Here is a 17924-nt window from a genome sequence, read left to right as displayed (position 1 = left end):
ACCATTGTGTTTAATCACTTTTAATTATGTAACACAATTTCTTTTTACTTTCAAGCAATTTTACTTATACTTCTTTCGACCGGATAGTCTGGAGTCACACAATTTTAGTATAAATGAGTATGTTAGGAACGGTTTTCATTCCCAACGCCAGCTGTCAATTCGGCTCAGAAAAGATAAACCGACCAGATGATGACAACACCGAAAAAGGGAACTTCGGCGATCAGCTGACTGATCGCCGATCGATGACCCTTGAGGTCGGCCATCGCCTCCGGGTCGAGTTTATAAATAAGGGAAGTCGGGGCAAAAATATCCAGTCGCGAATAAATTTTACGAGAAATAAAGGCTAAATTTTGGGTTCGCTCCAGTAAGCGTACCCACTAATCCTTTTAGTTTCATCTTTTTATCCGCGCTCGTTAGGACGAGTCCTAACAGAGTACCTTTTTGGTGCAGATGCATTTGGTACACTCTTTGCCTCTAACCCATCCATGATTGGAATAGCGCGTCAACTGCTATCTCTAACGCATCTTAGTTTGTCTCTAACTCCTTGACATTTTTACTCGTGTTTATCTGCTTTTGACAACTGATTTCAATTTTCAATTTGTTTGTTAGGCTAAAGGTATATACATGATATATGATGATTATAATCTATACTAAACATTTTTAGCTAAAAAGCTTAGACAAAATTATGAAATGAAAAGTTGAATACTGTAGAAAAGCTTTACATGCAATTAGCTTTAAATCCACGAAATCACCGGTTCTGTGCAGATTTCGAAATGTGCGAATAAAAATGTATTCCAAAAAACGATAAAAAAAATTCACGGTAATAGGCAGAAGTTAGTTCTTTGGCACAAGTCAATAAATGTTTCTTGTTGTCACAGAGCAGTTATCGTGGAAAACAACAATTATCCTTTTGATTGTCATGCAGCAAAGGTTTTTGCCCAAACAATTATCATGTTTATACGAGCCACTCATAGCACCGCTTGTGCACTCTTTGTAGTAAGTAATAATACATAGTCAATTCAAGGGATCGTCGTAGAATATACGCACCCAGACGGTAGCTCTGAAAGGCAGAAGAAAAACCTCCAACAACTGAGCGCGTGACAATTGCACTTCGGTAACAATTCGATGCACATTTACAATCGACCCAAGGCTGAAACACTCTTGCCCACGAGGTTCGCTGCTTTCGCACGGCTGGTCGCCTAATAACTTACCCGAACAACTTTGTAGCCCCGTCGTCTAACGTCTTTCTAACGTGAGACGTTGATGAAGGAGTTGCCATTGCCATTTTCCTTTTTTCTTCCGTTTATTATTCCTTTCCGAACATTGACGATTTCTTATCATTGTTTCGCACCTAAGCCGGTATTTTTTTCTTCCTCTTCTCCTCGCCTCTTCTCTGCTAGTCTGTCAGATACCAAAAAGGTGCGCATACCTTATACGAGACGTGAGTGGACATGCGCGCCCTCGCTGCCAACGCGAATGTGAGAGTGAACACAAAAAAAGTTCGCTTCAACGGCGGTTTGAATGTCAACCGTTTCTGCAATATTATAATCAGCCTATGATTAATGGTGCCACTGGCGACACCGATTTATCCGATTGCCGCCGCGACAATGTTGCATTGTGACGGGGATGAAAAGTTCCCTACAATTGCAAGTACGAGCCTGCAATTGATTGAAAATAGATTTTCATGCGAGAAGATTTATTTAGCGAATGCCTAAAGCACAAAAACGTGTCTTTTAATCTGCTTATTTTTGTTATTTGGTCTCATTAAAACTAATCTTCCTACGATAGAAAATAGTAATCTTTCCACTTTCATAAAAGCAAGCATTCAATAAATTTTGAAACCATTTACAAAGTCCTCATTTATAAAGTCCTCCAAGGCAACTCTTATTGATTATGGCATGTTGAATACAATGAAAATCTAACTCAATTAATAATCCAGCAAAGCGCCAGTTAACAAAACTAATCAATGATTTATCGGTAAAAAAAAGAACATTATTTTGCAAACTCATTTTACGACCATTTTATTTCAAGTTATCTCTTTTTATCAACTTTTCTCTGAGATTGCTTTTTAAATTACAGTTGAACACATACAATCCATTCCGACGTAACTGATCTATGTGGTACGGTTTCGTCATGAGACCTTAGTGGAATTGAAGTATTCGAATTATGCTAGGCATTATCTGATGGTGGCTGCATTTTTTGCTCGGTTGAATTTCCCCCGCAATGCGCTGAAAGTTGCTGCGTTCCGGTTGCCAAACCGTCACCCTTTTTATGCTTGGTACGATCCATCCTGGTAAACTACGTCTAGCTACGTCCGCTACAGCTACCAATGTCATGAATGGTTCGCGACCACGCGTGCATCGGGTGCATAGTGCACTACAGCTACGCACTTACGACACCAATGAATGCGGACGGTTGTTTCCCTGTTGAAGCCGCGTGGAGTACACCGAACGCTTGCCAATTCCAATCCTCGGTTCAACGAAGGATTTTTTTTTTCTTTTTTGTGCTGTATATTTCTTGCCGTCGGTGACGGATACGATGTGTTGTGAAAAGCATACCAAAATCAAACGGTGGCAAAAACAAACACGCTTTCCCTGACGAGCAAACTTTTACAGGAATGTTGCATCGTGGCGTACGGGCAGAATGCACCGGTCCCCAGTGTCCGGGTTCGGGGCACAAACCGTAGCGAAATCCGTTACGGAAAACTGAGCTGACCATGGGCGATGCGCGTTCATCTCGATTGCCGATGGAGTGGTCGCCTCTGTTTGCCTCCAAACGACCGTTTCGAGTCGCGCAACCGATCGATCGGTCCGATCGGCATCGGCATGCGTACGCACGCCGACTCTGACGACGTTTGCAGCCGTCTGTGCGTACCCTCTGGTGCCACAGCTGCCGTAAAATTGTTGTCATTTTTCGCTTGCACGCTTGCTTCCCGGAGTCAGGCTGGCTGCGAAAGGAAACAAACCGCCTCCATAGTGATCCCCAACCGTCGTCAGTGAAAATAAAGCAAAAAAATAACATTTGATCGGGCAGTAGCAAAACACACACCCCTTAGTAAGCTAGAAACCTTTGCCAAGCGCAGAATGATTGACATTTCTCTTTCACGCAAAAAAAAAATATCATACATGAATGTTTCGCCAATAAAAACTCACCGATAAAATGCGATGGTGCGGGAGGGGAGTGTTTACGTTTATGGAAACCCCATTCCATAACCATGGCCGGGGTCCACATTCCAGACCTCAATGATGGCCTGCTGGAAGTGCGTTTTCCAATCGCGCACAAAACCCATGGCTGTCCACATGAATCAGTTTCCAATTTCAAACTATTCCCTAGTGGCGCGTCTTATGGCAAACTCGACTAAAATAAAAAGAAGTCAATGAAAAACACTCATCAAACCGTACAGTGAAAAAGGTGGCACAGTGGTGCATCGTCGATTCATTAATAAAATTTGATGAGAAAAACAACCCAGTCCAGCGAAAACGAAAACAGGTTCGTCGCTTTGACAATGATTGAAATCTCCATTCGCACCAAATCAATCAGCCATCGAACAAGCAGCAACAAATCATTCTCAAATCGTTCCTCTTTGCGCAGTTTGCAGGCCAAGTGGGGTTCTAGTATCTTTTTCATCCTTCCCCATTGCATTTCGTATTATGATGGGAAATAAATGAGCAAACATGCACAGACTAAACACGCGAACGGTGAAGAATAATCGAAAGATGCAATTCTTCCCAACCGAACACACTTACTTTATCCGTTTTGTCTTGGTCGTGTTTGCCCTCGCTCCCGGTTGCAGATCAATTTGAATAGCATGTAGCAACGATAAATCCTGTCAGCCCTGTGGACCAGCGAGGCGCAGTCGAAGACCTACTTGTCACTTATGACAGCTCGTCCACTTTATCACTCTATCGCAGGAGCGGAGCTTGCGCATCTGCAGCTTTGCAGCCTTATTTATTGGCACACACAAACCCGACGGCTTGTCGCGCACGTTTATTTTCCCAGCGCGAAGAAGAGCGACCCATCGGTGTCGTTTAAGGATCACAGATTAGTGATTTGCATTCGGAGAAACACAACGAACCCAGACACAAGATGAATCGTGGACGGGACGCTACCATTCGCTACCATTTGCTGCCTGAAGTTAAACACGAAAGTAAAATAAATAAATTCAAACCAAATGACACCCCAAGAAGCGGAGCATGCCTTGCGGAGGGAACCGACATCGTTCGGCATCGCAAGCGCTTCCGATTGGCGTGTCCTCAGGGGCGCAGTACATTTATTAGCCGCTTCTAACGATTTTTCTGTCATCCCCGGCTACCGGCTTCCGTAAATATATCAAGCTGTCCAACCGGTTGAAGCGCCGGTCCGCCGAAAGTCGGCGGAGCAACACACAACGTTTTTGTGCATTGTTTGAACATTTTGCTCAGTTCCTCCCGTCATCGTCCGTGCAGCTATCTGTCTGCATGTCTGTCTGCTTGGGTGGGTACATTTTGCTGCTTTTTTCGCCATTTTCAAGCAAGACAACCGAAACGCCGTTCCCCGAAAAGAAAAAGAAGGAGGTTTTGGGCAGAAAAGTAGACAGGGCGTACTTTGCAAACATTGCAAGATCGAATGATGGGTACCGGACATGCAATAGGAGAGAAAATTAACTTAAATGGAGTTTTGATAAACAAAAACCAAAGACAGCTAAAATTTTAAAAATGATAAAACAGTAAACGGTTTTTTTATATTAGATTTACTTTTGAAGAAAGCCAGCTTTGGCCATTTTAAATCGAAAAAGGAAACACTCCTTAGGGAAAATTTTAAACATGTTTTGCATATTCAAAAACAACCATTAACGAGCCCTGTCGGCTTTCACGATCACGGGTGCGGAACTGCTATAGAGGAGGCAGGTGCAACGGAACTTGTCAAACTGGAAAGCACCTCCCAACGGAAACGTTGTCCGTCGGCTCAACGGTTGCCATTGGTTTGCTTACCAAACCATAAACACCATAAATGGAAACCATTAGTCGATCAACGATTGGCACAACGGAAGCGAAGGGGAAAAGCGATTGGGAAAACGGTCCCCAAGTGAATGTGTAGGGAAATAAAATGTTCAGTCCCGGATCGCCTTCGAGACATTGAGGAATTGGGAGCATGAGATAACACAAGTTCTGGTCCATGCATCGAGTGATATGCCGACACAAGGTTAAGGCTTCCTGGCCAGGGTTGTAGCAAGCGTTAATCTAGTGTCGGCATATCAACAAATGTCCCAAAACTTCTCGGTCTGCCAAAACAGTTATGTTTTTCTATTATTCATTTAGTTTTGAAAAGAAGAAAAGAAGAGAAGAAATAAGTCGAGTAAGAAAATTTACATTCACATTACAATCATGTTTCGGAGGAACTTCACAAATAAAAGTAAACTAGAAACGTTGAAGCTTCACGAAATGTAACACATCAGATTACTAAAAATTCTTTATGTTTATTTTGATGAAATTTTTATTACTTGTTCTATTTGATGATCAGCTTGTTTTGTTTATTTGATCCATATCTATTTGGTAAATATTCAATTAATCAGTATAAGATCATAATTTTCCCGGGTTTAGTTGTACATATAATGTAATGGAAAACTAAATTACATAGGCGTAGTGAGAAGGGGATTCTTCTTCTTCTTGGCGTAACGACCTCTTGGTCATACCTGCCCGTTAAGGGCTTACGAGACTTGTTTCCTTGTTGTACGTGGATAGTCAGTCCTCTCGTACAGGGGAGGGTCCGGTCTCGGTTGGGATTCGAACCCACGCCGTCGAGGTGGTGAGCCCCGGCGCTCATGGGCCGATTTTCTAACCGGCGCTACCGCTCGGCTGTCGCGGACCCCCAACCCATCGAGAAGGGGATTAACGGTTCTAAATTTCCTAAGCAGCTATACGTTGAGACATAAAAAGATATGCACTACTACAAAATTTGTACAACTCAAATGTTTGATTATGTTTGCTATAAAATAAAAAGAATTTTCATAAAAGAAAAAAATTATCTCAATTATACTTTATGAAAAATCTTTTACTTGCCTGCCAAAATTTAAAAAATGTGAAGAATTATTGCTGTGTTTGAAAATGAACAAAATATTTCTTTTGGTAATATATTTATTTCCATGATCCTCAAACCGCTCTGTAAGATTCTCTATTCGTTAATAAATTCCAGAAATTTATTTTTATCTTCTCTCAAAAACCATGAAAAGATTGTAATATTGGTATGCATTATATGCTCGCTGTTCCAGGTAAATACTGTTGATCTCGCATGTAACATTCGAGGAATTTATTTCATAATTTTCACCGTCAGCATAATTATTTGCAATTTTTATTATCAATAAAAAAAGTTGGGGACCCAGGTCGTTACTTTGTTTACTTATCTTATGATCACCTCTGGGTGAAATCGTAGATCACGCAGTGTATTAAAATGTATCTTTTTTCACTGATGATAATCTTAAAACATGTATATTTATAATAAAAAAAACTCCAAGGATAGAGATATGTAGCATTATTGAATATGAAATTTGGTAAGCAGAAACATATTCAAGTTTAAATAAAATATCGTATTTTCGCACCTTTAAAACCATCCTTAAATCCAAATTGTTTTTACTCTTCTTGAAAGATTAGTTATTTTGTTTTAATTTTGGTTTTTGAAATGGAATTGTTGCAGGAAGTACAAAAGCAAAGTTATAAAGAAAAACGAACATTTTTTAGCTTACACATTACGTAGCATAATCGGAGCTTGTAGTTTAAAAGTCTTCCGATACTGTTATGCACCTTCATCGCAATCAATTATTGCCCGAGTCAGTTAATTTAGAAATTACAAAATTGACTTTAGTTCTGACGTATTGGTTCCACTTTTTTGCAGCCCCTTGAAATAGTTTGCAAACCTTTTCGTGCCTTAAAAAAGCATCATTGTTAGTTTCTTCACAGTTCATTGAAAGGGTGAGTTAAGAACCGCATTTCCACGAGCAACCACAGTGTGATACAATTTATCACTGAAATAATTTGTAGCCAGAACAATTTGCATCAATATCAGCAACATTTCAACACTCGCACGTCAGCTTTCGTCGATATTATCAGAATAAAATGCCCGAGCAGTTCCTTCACCCATCGTTAGCGACGTCGACATGAATGAAGGGGCACCGTCGGCCTGACAAAACCTTCAACCACCGATAAAGCAAAACCGGGACAACGTCAAACGGCCCCGTCAGAGATCGTATTTCGTGACGTGCAGCTTACCGCGGTATGGCCACCGTGATTCCAGCTGGTGTCCTTCGCTTGTGTTATTTATTTATTTTACTGGCTCTTCCCCCCAAGGCGCCAAGGATGAAGATAATTTCTCTAATTATAATGATCTTATGAAGCATTTTGCTCCCCAATCCCAAACGGAGGGATTGACTAAACGATGTAAAAGGTACACGAGATCGCAAACCGAGTGGCACGCCACTCAAACGCCGCTCGAAAGGGACACGCAAATGATGCGCTCACCGGGCACCCGGGATTGAGCCGTGCCTTCGTGGATGCTGAACGAAAACGAAACGAAACGGCGAAATCCCCGTCTCCGACGTAACACGCTCGTATCACGCACTTTTGACATCAATCAAGAAACCTTCGAGTCCCGATCAGGATGGATTTATTTTCATGTTTTTTTTTCAACCTTCAGTCGATCAAAGTCGGAAACGCTTCATTCGAGGTGAAGCATTCACTCAAATACATGTTTTGGATTTCGTGGAGGTTGCACCGAAGCGATGCAACAATGTATCTCCGATGAATGCTCGCTTGCCGGATGGGTTGAGGCAGGAAATATTTCCGCTACGGACGCCAACAGTCGTGGGTTTACCTCCGCACCTGGATACTGCCTGGAGCGAAGATTTAGCAGAGTGTGCGCTATGCACTAATTGCACGTAATCAATCTTGTCCTCCGAAGCTGAGGAATGAGCTGAGCAGCTATTCGGAAGCTGCCAAAGATAGTTCGGAGCTCAGGTTGTACAAATGAAGTCACCGCGAAGTCGGGGTCGGAAAACTGCGTTGGCGCTCGTGCTCTACATAAACGAAGGGCACCGGGGCAAGCTTCCGAGACTGGACCGGTGCAACAAAGTTTGTAAGTTCTCGGGCCTTAACGATCGTGCCCGGTTGTGTTCAATCCGCCCGCGGGACTAAGTACAAACCGGGACAGATTAGCGCGTGGCGTGTGCTCTCCTCGAGAGCTCGCCTTTCGCGGAAGGGGTCCGTCAAAGTGGGTAATTGAATATCATCCGTGCGACGGTGGACGATAAGTGCACCGGGTTCCACAGGATGCCGACATCTTCAGTGCTCACGCGAACAGGTATGTCTGCCCGTCCCGGGCACCGGAGGTAATCACATTAAACCTGATCAGCAGGTCCAACACTGGGACAGATACATGACTCCAACTGCTGGCCCTCCTCCATCAAACCGAAACCTCTCTTCGCCTCCACCGCTACCTTTGGCGAGCGTAGCGCAAGACTAATGTCAAGATGCATGCAAAGCGACACGCACACGCGTGCCCGTGGCACGTTCAATATTAATCAAAATCCCATAAAAAGGTTACTTGTCGCAACAAAGTTCCTTCGCTTCCTTTTACGTTCACCACTCGCGCTCGTGGCGCTCGCCTGGTTGAGACTGATAGAATGAGTCCGTGGAGCCTGGGAAACGACACGAAGCCCACTTTGCCGTGGCCCGAGATTAGCGGGTCGACATTAAAACACACTTCACATACACCAAACGGCTTGTTACCACCCGCGAAGTTGTCGCACTTCTGGGCTTCTCTGTGAAGAGATTTTTTGTCTCGATTTCGTTAGTTTGGTTTTGCACACTCCGGACGAAGAGTTCTTACGAGCAGCTTGTGTTCTTCCTATCACTTACAGTTGGTCTCTTACTATCACCATATGTACAGGCTCCGATTCGTATGGCCGTCGTGAAAATCCTCCCCTTTCGTTTGGGGTGCTATATCCACCAACCAACATCACTTCCGTCCGCTTCGACATGTGAAGCAGTGTTTTCAACAAGAGATCCCCCCAGAGGTTAATGGTGAGCATAAACGAGAGGATCTCCAACGATCTATCCATTAAACGGGCACCCGAGTGTGCCTTTGAAAGGGCATCGCTGATTCTTATCCTTTCCATCTCCTCGAAGGAACGAGGCTCCGTACTATTCGGCATTTCGGCCGGGAGATGCTTGTTGCAGATTTGCTACGTGGCCGGAATTGAAACAAACAAAAACCGAAAAACTACACATTTCGCAATTAGCCGACTCGCTAAAAATAAGCAAACAAAAGAAGAGAAACTTCGCAAATCTCGCACACCGCCGGGTCGTAAATTATTTTGCACAAAGCCACAACGTTCTGGGGCCGTTTTATTGCACAGCGTTATCCACGAACCACCGCCCGATGGGACGGTTTAAGTGCACAGCGCTGGTCATTAGGTTTATGGTATTTTAATTTTGAGTAATGTTATGTCTTGCGAAGTCAGATCCTATCCGAGGGAAGTACATTTAAATTGTTTTGTTGTTGTTCCATATGCATTTACCCGGTTCAACGTCTGTTTTTCGTTGTCGTTTTGTTCTCTCTCTCTCTCTCTCTCTATTTCATTTGGTTACGCGGTTTTTATCACCTAACTGCAAAAACCAACGATTTCCAAACGTTTACCGTATGATTTAGGGAATGACATTTTTACTGCAATCTTTAATGCTTGTTTTGCCACATCCTGCATGTTTATTTGCAAACAAGCAGTGAGAAAAAGGGGTCGAAAAAACAACACTACATGAACAACATTAAACGAAAGAAGAACTGGTTAACAGCTTTCTTTGGATGAAAACGTGATTCACGGTGAAAAGAACACGTCGCGAACGTCATCAAGTTGCAGCCACACCACTTTTCCATACCTACGGTTGTTTTTTTTTTCAAGACAATGCTATTTGTAGTTAAAAATGTAAAATTTAAATTTAATAACTCCTTTCATTCTTTTTTATATTTTTCGACAACATTATTGTTTTCCATGAAATAATAGTTCCCATCTTCTAGAGCTTTTTAATTTCTTTATAGGGCAGATTGCGAAACACTTAACGTAGAAGAAAATTTAGATAGCAAGTTAAAAACTATACAGTACAGTATAATATGCTAACACAACACACTTCGAAAAAAATGCTTTGGAATAAAAAAGTGCTTTAGATTCATCACATAATCAATATTTGTATTCAAACATTTTGCTCCTGTTCGAAACAAATAAAATGATACCATTTGAAATGTCATACAGCCCTACAACGTCTGTATTTATTCAACAGCACCTTTTGGATTCAAAACGTTTTCTATGTCGTGTGTGGTGCCACATTTCACTGTGCTGTGTGTGTTGGGTAGCACAGTACTAAGTGACCCAGCACTAGTTGTGAGGTAATTTTATTTTCATTTCACTTTAAACATTAATGTAAAATGAAATATGAAATGAATAAATTATTCTCATTTAAAACTACCTTCTTTGGAACATCAGATATTCCTATACACACACGACAGTTAGCAGTATGAATCTTTTTTTGCGATTTATTCGCCGTATGAATCACCCGCTAGATTGAAATAATGACAGGATGCAGGCTTTCAAGGTGGTATAAATATTTCATCGTGTTTTCAATGGAAAAATTTACGTTGACGCAGCAGAGAGCATCCCACATCAAACAAATTTGCACCCCCAGCGGACCCAACAAAGCGGAATCAAACCCTTCGGGTGGCTTACTTTGCAAAACTGATCTACACCTTGTTTGCAAGAGAATCGGAGCCGACCGACCGACGGCATTATATCGATCAGGCAACGTGACTGCGAGGGCGCGTCGGATATTGTTAGTCAGTTTGCGCCAAAGTGTACCATCACGGGCGCTGCCTACGACACCCGCGTATCCATCAAATCATGGTAAATGATTTTTAATACGAATGCTATAAATTACCGCCTCGGCGTCGTGGAGTTTCCCTTCTGCTCACCTAGAAGTGCAACTGCATCACGGGCACCTCGGAAGCGGTGCAGTTTTGGGTGCGCCCGCTGTACCAGTTGGTGCGAGCTTGATGCGATTTACCACCACGATGTAATACCAAGGATACGTGCGATCACCATCGACCGAAAACATAAATAAAAATGATCGAGTAACTCAAATCTAGATGAATCCAAAGGATGAGCGATCCACTGTTCAGATGTGAAATCACTTATGCATAGGAAAATATTGCGTATGCATTATGACAATTTATAAATTTTAAGGATCTGTTCTCAATAAATAATCGGTTTAACACCGAATAGGCATCTTGTCCTAAGAAATGCCCTAAAAACTCATAAAAAATCTATAGTTCTGCATTACAGAATTTCACTATGTCTGTAGTGGAATGTATCAGAACTCATATTTATAGACAGAGGCGTATCTACCTATCACCGGACTGAGCGGCCGCGAGGGGCCACGAGCTTAAGAGAGCCCGGGTTTAAAACCTTAGACAGAAACCACCGATATTATTAATCATATTTTACGCATTTTTATTTGTCATTTGTGTTCTTACTTCGACCACGACAGAATATGTATTCGTTTGTCTCCGTTCTGATCTTTTCCTATGACTCAAAGTACCGGCAAGCGAGTTACCAGTAAAAGTGTGTAATTATTATCTGTTCAAATTATTTTCCTCATCGATGTCGAAATTGATCAAAGAATAATCATTAGTGATCGGTTTCAAATGTATTGTGCTATCATTACTAATAGAAAGATCACTGTTTATATGAAAGATGCTCTAAAATAATGAAAATTATAATGAAAATATGGGCAGACCTTTTCAGCTTATTTAGATTGCTCATGTAAATATTTGAAGCAACATTTTCAACATATCAAGTAACATTTTCAAAATCATGGAAATAGAATGATGGTTGAATGAAAATAGTTAGAACTCAAATCTGAATCAGAATCCAATCAGAAGTTGTTAAATTAACCAAGCTACAAACTAAACCCTCGTTTTAGATTCTTCTCCTGATATTTCACATTTTGGAAAGGAATTATGGAAATAACATGAGAATCGTATTTACATTAGCAAGTGTTAGAATTATAAGGGACTGCTGGATGGAAATTGCCGACGAATATCATATGCTGCAAACTTTTATAAAGGATTACAACCTTTTATAACACAAATTAGGCTAATTGTGGTTGTTTATTTATAGGTTGCATATAACTTTGTTTATAGGTTGCAACACAAAGGAAAAAAATTGCCAAAACCACGATAATGGAAAGGAATTGCCGAACTGACGTTGGAACAAAAACTAGTGTTTTGTTTAAATTGGTCGAAAGTTTAAGATTAAATCAAAACACAGGTTTTCTAAGTCAAGATAAAAAAATAGATAGATTTATAATTGTAGACCATTTAAAAAATTAATAGAAAAATTTAATTTAAAATTGAACGTAGCTTAGTACAGTAAACATAAATCAACTATTATATCTCATTGATTCATCTGCTAGTCACACACAAATACACACATGTACTGTTTGCATCTCAAACCTTCTACAGAAGTCGAAAGATCAATGGACTCACTAACAGACCTACTCTAACGCTCCCAGAATGGCGAATGGTTAACGAAACCAAATCTGACATAAACTACACATTACGAAACACACTCCAATCGACTCGATACCCTTCCTTCCCCCAGCAGATAGATCGGGATTAGAAAGGCGCTAAAAAAAATCTTCCACCGAGAAGAAAGAAAAAGATTCACACCACTCCAAATGTGCGGCGAGCCTAGCCTTGGATCGAGCCTTTTAAGACGAAAGGGAGGTATGTTGTCACGAGGTTGGCGATACCACCACGGCGACAACAAGATCCAAAACCACCGGCGACGCGCGTTCCTTCCAGCGATCGCTTATCAATAATTCATATTCAATAATTTACAGCTCAGGCTTACGGAATCTCTGATGAGCGACGACCGTACGACTCGTTCGAAAGACTCTGGCGAGGGTTTAGAAGACGAACCCCTCCGGAAAAGGCACGCTCTGAGCGGCATCACACCCCTTGCTGTCGCTGATCAAAATGGAAAACGTGTCGAAGCACACGAAGCAACACCGCCCCCTTCGGCACCCTGCCCAGTTCCACACGGCCACGCGGGAAAAGGATGCTGAATAAAATATAATAAAATTACTTAAGCTATTGCCGCGACGAATAATTTCGTCCAGGCGCGCATTGTCCCGGTCCCCGTGTCTATTGGCGTTTGATGGATTCACTTTTCATTCGTCATTCGACCGGCCACATACACTGTCGCACAAATGGATGCGAGGTGAGCTTTTGCCTCGTTCTCCCCCAAACCGTCGGCCGTCCAATACCATAATTGGGCTTTTACAACCGATGGGCATATTTTATCGATCGCCAGCCAGCGACAACTCATGCTCATGCTAGCCAGCCAGCAAACATAGCGTTTTCGATGGTTGAGTAAATAAATATGACAAACCCATCAATCCATAAATCACAGACCCACTTTTTGGAGCTCGTCGCGTTTTAAGACATCACCGTCATCTTTGTTAATTTTTTATTAACGTCTTCCTAGGCTCTTAAGCTCGCCTAATGCTAAGCAAACGAGAGGGCAATAAACTGATACTGGCGCGCCAACAACGCACGCTCTATTAGGATATTGATTTTCGATGTCCAATCATCAACGAAAGACAGCTGTTTTAGATATCGGAAAGAGCCGTCAATCAGAATGAATTGGAGATGGAGCAAATCAAAAATTAACTTAAAATTTTAAAATTTAAAAAATGATATTCTTCCGGTGGTAATCAAAAATACCAATGTACTAAATGTATGTATGACTGAATTATTTTTCCGCTTTGTTAAGTAAAAGCCAAATAAAGAATGTACCCTAACCCTTGCGCACCCCTGGTTTCGCTTTGCGCTACGTCATGATTCTGTTCAAAAGGCTCCGTCAACATAGGCAATATCACATTCACTATCTTTACATATTCCAATCAAATTTGCGACTTTAAATAAACTCAATTCCTGGCTTTCGTTAGCTAATTGAGCTTCCTTTTTTCTGCTACGTTTGTCCCGAATGATTCCGCATCGAACCTACCCTTTCCCGGACGGGACGTGACCTGCGCTATGAATCAGCGCCGATGGAATGCTCCGATCGATTGGGCGATATCGCTTTCGGAACTTGTAGATCAAATTGCAACTTCAACCATACTGCGATAAAGTACCGTGCACGTACTGGTACTTAAACGAACCTGACGCGGGCATAAAAAAAGCGCGCGCGCGCCCTAAACTGGCTAAGGCTTTTACCTAACCTCAATCATCGACCCTGAAGTCAGGCTGGAGCGGAGATCAAGCTCCCTGCCATTTTGCCGCCGCCGTCGCCGATCGAGAATCGACAAGACTTTCCAATCTGGCCCCTCTGCACCCCTCCCCGGGAGCCATACGCCTCCCAGCCGGCTTCCTGCCCGGACGGGTTGCTTTGGGAAAATTTATGGTTTACCGATTTATAGATTTTATTTCCAGCGCTCCCACGAGATCGGCTGTCAATTCTGCACCGGCAGCTGCCGGTGCTCTATTTTATGTTGTCTTGTATGTTGTTTCCCTTCATTTGTTTTTTGTCATGTGTGTGTGTATTTACTCTCCCATGTTCCACTATCGCTCCTGTCTTTCACTTCTACCCTATCAAACCAGGAGTGCACGTCAATCCTGCCGACCCCGGGTCGAGGCTCCGGTTAGGTTCCGATTTAGAAGAACTAGAAAACGCTTTCCAGTGTTCCCTGGCGGTCGTTCGTTCAGTTGTGATTGAAACCAACTTTTAAAAGCTACTTTCGCAAACGGTCGTAACTTGTTAGATGGATCTAGAGGATTGAGACCAACGGTCGATTTAAATCGACCGACTACATTATGCTTATTTGGCATAAGAGTTAGTTAATGGAAAGCCTCCACGACAGATGTTTTTACTAAATTAAATATCGTTCTAGATTGTTTTGGAGTCCGATTTGCGATTTCATTGCGATTATGATTGATTATTATCCGTTTTTTTTGTTTTCTGATATACTTTTCAATTCTTTTATATGACACTGTGAGGCAAGAATTAAGGTCACGGGAAATTAACGGGATCATACAGTTGGCTAAACGTTTTCGAATAACATGCTAACACGTTAACATTAACTAATATCTCATCGTTTGCGAAACAAGAAAACTAAATGCTCTTGTATTTGAGTAGAAATTTGCTGCGAAAATAATTTAATCTTTGTAGACGGAAAGCCATCACAATTGGTGTAAAAAAGAGAGGTGATCATTTAATTTTTATCAGAATTAACCGAATTGTTCTCAATTTTAGAAACATACATCCTTTTTTTTCGACATGAACTAAACATAAAACAAATTCAATTGAAATTCATCAAGCATCAAACAATTTAAACCATGATCACAATAAATCATATAAATTTTAACTGACAACCAAATTTGCCCTTTTAGGATAAACCACAATAAAGATCACTCACTTCTACATTAAAACAGTTACAATTAAACTAAAAACATTGGAAAACACAAAAATCAAATATATACAAAAGAATTTAATCTCAAATCAAAACAAATAGTTATCGATAATAAATCTAAAACAAGGTACAATGAGAATTTGGCTTCTGTCCCACATATTTTTGTTCACTAGAAGATGTTTTGTTTTAGTGGAAAAATATATAAATAAATAAGATATTTGCTATTTTATGCCAACCAGTTTGTTGATAAAATAGCTTAGAAACAAATATTTACTCTGGAGGAAAATAAAATAAAAACCCATTTATTCTCGTCTTCTCTAATGATAACTCAAATATTGTGAAGCATGCAAAAAAAGAACCAACATGAATCGCTTGTTATCGATCGCTGATTATCTATTGGCCAATCGGAGAAAACATAACAGGTTCGAAACGCCGTTTACCGAAACAGGGCAGCCATTTTTCGTTCCTACCACGATTCGTGATCATTACATGTGTTCAGATCACGTTTAAAACTTGTACACGCGTTTATTGTATGCTTGCATATTTCCTTCTGATCGTCAATTTCTCTACCCCTTCTACCGCCCACCAGCATGCATCCTTTCACCCTCCGAACCATTCGCTTAATTAGGTGTGTATGCAAAATAATAAACATCGCTACATAATGAGTATATTATTGCGCATTTTATGGTGCTGTTTTCAACGACCTCGCGCCACTCGGAGTCCGCCAGAAATACGGACGATGGTGGGGAATTGTGCCATTTTTCATCTGCCTCCGGAAAATTGGCCGCCCAGCAGGACGCCCCGGGCTCCGGAGTGGGTTGCTCCAACTCGAGTCAGCAAACGTATAAATACATATATTTGCAGGCATGTGCATACGCGGTACATGGTTCTAAAATGGCCTATCAAACGACCACGCTGAGGTCGTAGGTACACCTGATACGATGTGTACGATTTCCAAATGGGACACACACACACACACATGCACTCGACACCGTCGGTGTATCGCGTCCGATAATCTACACTTTACCAAGGCGCACCTCAGTTCGCACGATCCGTTGCTTACTTTAAATATTTTTCTTGCCACATGCTACCTTACTCTTCTTTCCGTGGCGTCCTGGATCCTGCCGCCGTTCGTCTGTAATACGTATGATTTATGAAGGGAGCTAAAACCGGGCAAACCGCCCTGGACTGAAGCTATCCAGAGAGCCCAACCGTCCTCCGCCGGGGTGGAAATGGTTCGGTTTCGTGATCGAACCGGGACCATTACGGATTCGTTTTACGGCCAGCCCGATCCGGAATGGTTCCACCCAGCAGCGCTAGTCTCCCGGCCAAAGCTATCAAACGTCACACCTCTCGGGAGTTTTGCATGCACGAAGGCGCCTGCCATGCATCGGATTCCGTGCCGGTGCGGTGTTCCAGATTTTTTTTTCTTGATTGACCACCAGCGAAGGGAACGCTGGAACGCGGCACGTGGTGGCAGCAGGCTGCTATTAGATAGATTAGCCGTACCGGTGGCGATCGCGCCAATTTGCCGCAAATCGCCGGTTTGCAGCTACCGAGCCAGCAGCGGGGAAAGCCTATCAGGAAAGGCGTTATTACGCTTAATACCAAATAATACCGGAGCGTAGGAACAATGAAATAACCCTGCGTACAACCGGTCGCAGCGGAGCCAAACAAACAAACAACGAAAAATCGGCCCCCGTCCACCTCCAACCCAACGAACCGTTTTTCCCCATCGGTTTCCCCAACTTCGGAAACGGATCGATTTTCGTAATGGGCTGGGGTTTTTTTTTGGTTGGCGCGTGTGCTCCAACCTTCTTTTTCCCGTTCGCATCTTGGCGGAAAAATCTTTACACGATCTGAGGCGACCACCATGGTGGCCACCGTGGTGAAACGCTATTTTACCCTCACACACGAGGACGAGGATAAAACGGTAGCTAATTTTTCCAGATTGATTTTACACGGCTCGGGCACGGACTCCACGAACCGACCGGTAGTTGTGGGATATTTCCTCACCGCACGCTCCGATAGAGCAATCAGCGGAAAGCGAACAACCCGACCGATCGATCGATCTACCGATCGCTACTCGATCCGATGCTGGTGCGATTATGATGCTGGCTTTGGAAGCATTGACGGAACCACCACACGGTCGGATGGGGGTGGAGGGTTTATTTGCGAGCAATACGGCTCTGGGCTGAAGTGGCTCATTTACGGCGGACCCTGACCCTGACGGGCTGCCGAAAGCGTTCGGTCAGCAAGGTGAAGCTATTTATAGCTCGAAGCCGATGCCGGACGCTAATTCCGCTAATCGCCGCAAACGAGCGATTAATTCAATTTCACTGCTTTTCTTCACTGTGCAGCCCCGCCGGGGAAACTTACCGGGACAAATTTAGGGGAGCCTAACATGTACATTGAGCCATTCGCAATCAGCAGCGA

This window comes from Anopheles coustani, chromosome 2, assembly GCF_943734705.1.
Source record: "Anopheles coustani chromosome 2, idAnoCousDA_361_x.2, whole genome shotgun sequence".
In the NCBI taxonomy this organism is placed as follows: Eukaryota; Metazoa; Arthropoda; class Insecta; order Diptera; family Culicidae; genus Anopheles; species Anopheles coustani.
This window is presented reverse-complemented; position numbering follows the sequence as displayed.